This window comes from Larimichthys crocea, unplaced genomic scaffold (genome assembly GCF_000972845.2).
Source record: "Larimichthys crocea isolate SSNF unplaced genomic scaffold, L_crocea_2.0 scaffold4624, whole genome shotgun sequence".
Taxonomy (NCBI): domain Eukaryota; kingdom Metazoa; phylum Chordata; class Actinopteri; family Sciaenidae; genus Larimichthys; species Larimichthys crocea.
The window spans coordinates 409-3,920 of NW_020856030.1; the positions used below are offsets into that span (position 1 = coordinate 409).

Sequence of the window (3,512 nt, forward strand, 5' to 3'; positions counted from 1 at the left end):
CCTCTCATCTCTCTCATTGATCTTTATTTGTCAATTGAACATAACAATCAGTCTGTGTGTGTGCGGGTGCGTAATTAAAAGCCTCCTGTCCACCAACTAGCCCGCCTAATTTGACTGCAGCCTGGCGCTTCGCCAGGAGAGGTCACTGTAACTGAAGCTTCGAGCAACGAACCCGTTTTCGAAATAATTGGTTCAGCGCTTCACAAAAGCTTCGTTGACCCACGGCTAGTTATACGCGCCCGCTGACCCGGAGCGCAAGTGACACGAGGACCACAGGGACTTGCTTTTCGACAGCGATAGAGAGGGGGTGCACCGTTCCCAGAAATACTGCAATACCGGGTCGATGCGTGGAGTGGACGGAGCAAGCCCCCATTCCATCTCCCTGCCTCCAAAAATCAATTTAATATACGGTCCCCGGGTAGGGGACGTATCAGATATTAAACTGATAAGAACAGATACTACACTTGATCTTAGCCAAAAGGCCGAGAAGCGATACCGACCAGGGGTCGGAGGCCAGCAGGTCACGCTCCGCCCCGGCACCCTCACTCACGGGTCCCGCGGTGGATGACGTGTTTAGTGGCTCTCAGTTCACTGAGTGCTCTACTAAGTGCTTTGAAATGCTCGGGCCGAAAGGCTCCACAAGAACACAAAGTGTGAGACTTGAATTTGAAAACACAGCGTCAACAAAGTGAATTTGCTGCCTGGGCCAAAGACTTCCTAGGTCAGAATAAGGCCAACTCCACCACTGAAATCCGGCCGTCTCCTAAGTGGGCGTGGTCTCCGCACCACTGAACCCACTAAAGCCGGGCAGCTTTTGCCCCTAGTTTCCCTTTGACACGCTTGTCAGGGGAGAGCGCGAACGCAGTCCCCCACTACCAGAAATTATGCAGTCGAGATTCCCACATTTGGGGAATTCGCAGGGGTCAGCACAGCCGGAGTGCAAAGGCTGAGCCTCGCCCTGGGTGAACCACCTTCTTGATCATGGTATCTCCCCTGCCAGGTAAGTATGAGTTGTACAGCTCAGAGGCAGAGGGCTCCTCCACGGACATGCCGTGCTGACTGGCGGTGCTGACAAAACACGCCTGGCCAAAACCAGGGACTGTGGAAGGCCCTGTGAGTCTGCAGGGATCTAATCCGGAGGAAAGCGTTTTTGTACTCGTGACGACAAAATGCGACTCAGGTTTTACTTGATAAATACCGGTTTTATGTAGTAATGGCAGCGCCACACTGAAGCTTCGATGCGTGCTTCAAACCCTGAACTACAATTCCATAGAACCACAGCTTAGAAGCTTACTTTGACTTTGACGGAGAAAACACAACAACAACAACAACAACACACAAAAAAAAACAAGACACGTGACATATGACGTCCGATGCAGCAACTGCTCTTTGACAACATGAATCACTCACTGGTTCGCGGTTCCTTGGGAGCGAGCGTTTTAAAATGTGGAGAGTTGTGAGCAAAAAAGAAACCGACTCAATCCAAAACTGTTGAAAAAAATAACGTATCCAATAAAAATCTTTGACTGTCCCCTCATCCTACATATATCACCCTCTGCCCATAGTTACACAAGCCTTAGCCCATAAAACCTATGTCATATTTAGCCAGCACTCTCCTCAATAACACAATACACACATTAATCCTCTCATCTCTCTCATTGATCTTTATTTGTCAATTGAACATAACAATCAGTCTGTGTGTGTGCGGGTGGCGTAATTAAAGCCTCCTGTCCACCAACTAGCCCGCCTAATTTGACTGCAGCCTGGCTCTTTGCCAGGAGAGGTCACTGTAACTGAAGCTGAGCAACGAACCCGTTTTCGAAAAAAATTGGTTCAGCGCTTCACAAAAGCTTCGTTGACCCACGGCTAGTTATACGCCGCCGCTGACCCGGAGCGCAGGACACGAGGACACACGGGACTCTTTTCGACAGCGATAGAGGGGGTGCACCGTTCCCATATCTGCAAACCGGGTCGATGCGTGGAGTGGACGGAGCAAGCCCCTATTCCATCTCCCTGCTCCAAAAATCAATTTAATATACGGTCCCCGGGTAGGGGACGTATCAGATATTAAACTGATAAGAACAGATTTTTTTTTTTTTTTTTTTTTTTTTTTTTTTTTTTTATTCTTCAACACTCAACAAACAGAAAAACCTTACAAAACCATTCAGAAAGCCTTACAATACACAAGGGAACCCATTACACATACAACACATAAAAAACACATACCACCCACAAAAAAAAAACAACACCAGAGAAACACTCCTCTTTTACGAAAATAGAGTTTTTCACCGCTCTCTTGCTGCATGATACCCATACTTTTCTCCCTCCATTTTCCCTCAGCACCCAATTCGCCCTCACACTTGCCACCCCCCCCACCTGCCCGTCCACTATTATTCTTTAATCGCGTCGTCCTTGCGTCCACCAGCGCACCTTCCCTGTAGACAAAACCAACCACAACAGAAACCCACCCCTGCCCCTCCCCCTCAAACCCGAGCCCAACTTATATCCTACGTCAAAGATACCAACCTTGGAAAGAAGAAAGAACCCAATCACTCCACACCTTCTTGAGAACCACACATCCCAAAAAACACAATGTTCAATAGTCTCCTCCGCCCCACACCCCTCCCTCGGGCACAAACTCCCCCGTGTCAACCCGTGTCTATTTAAGACCTCCCTCACGGGCAACCTCTTGTGCAACGCGAGCCAATTTATGTCCCTTGCCCTGTTTGTGAGCCCCTTTTGTTGTGTAAAAAGCCACCCTTGTTGTCCCACTCCGTACACCCCCACCGGCCCCTTTTTTGCCACCAAAGCCCTATACAGGCGCCGGTGATCAAGACAGAGATCCCCCTCCTGACACTCCTTATGCTTTCTCCCCCAACTGACCACCAGCTTATAATAAGGGGGTAAGATGTCCCCCTTTGGCCTCCTGTTGTCCCATATCACTAATCTTCTTAATGGAAACGACAACCAAAACCGAATAAGTGCCTGAAAGTGGTGGCTTCCCGCCTGTTGGATAGCCCTACACAAAAAGGAAAAGAAAACTACGTCCAACTTAAGCGGGATGTCCGGCACCCCCCTCCCTCCCGCCCGCACTTCCTGGTGCATCCACTCTCTTTTAACGTATTCATACCCCCCCCACACAAAGGAAAAAACATCTCTCACAAACCCTCTCCTGTATTCAGGAGGCAAAGGAAAAACGTAGGCTAAATACATCAAAGATGGCAAGATGTCTGCCTTTACAACCAGCACCCTACCGCTTAAAGACAGTTGCCGTGACTTCCACAGCCCCATCCGCGAACGGGCCACAGCCAGGCGCCGTCCCCAATTTAACCCAGCACTACCCTCTACCTCAAAATCTACCCCCAGGACCCTCATTGGGCCCTGGCACTGGGACAGAAGACCACTAGCCCCCCACCCTGCTGCCAGCCCATGGTCCAAAACTTAATAGTGGACGTACCTAAATTGACCCAGGGGTGGCCCCCGACACTCTGAAAAAACTCTCCAAACTACTT

At 49.7% G+C, this 3,512-nt stretch overlaps 2 non-coding genes and 1 pseudogene across 2 annotated transcripts; all 3 read right to left on the bottom strand.

The window, feature by feature from the left end:
* Positions 1-302: 302 nt before the first annotated feature.
* Positions 303-494, bottom strand: LOC113745116 (U2 spliceosomal RNA). Its single transcript, XR_003461988.1, has one exon. It is a non-coding gene; the product is annotated as a U2 spliceosomal RNA (small nuclear RNA).
* Positions 495-844: 350 nt separating this feature from the next.
* Positions 845-1,008, bottom strand: LOC113745115 (U1 spliceosomal RNA). Its single transcript, XR_003461987.1, has one exon. It is a non-coding gene; the product is annotated as a U1 spliceosomal RNA (small nuclear RNA).
* A 929-nt stretch (positions 1,009-1,937) lies between these two features.
* LOC113745117 (uncharacterized) lies at positions 1,938-2,149 on the bottom strand (annotated as a pseudogene).
* Positions 2,150-3,512: the final 1,363 nt, after the last annotated feature.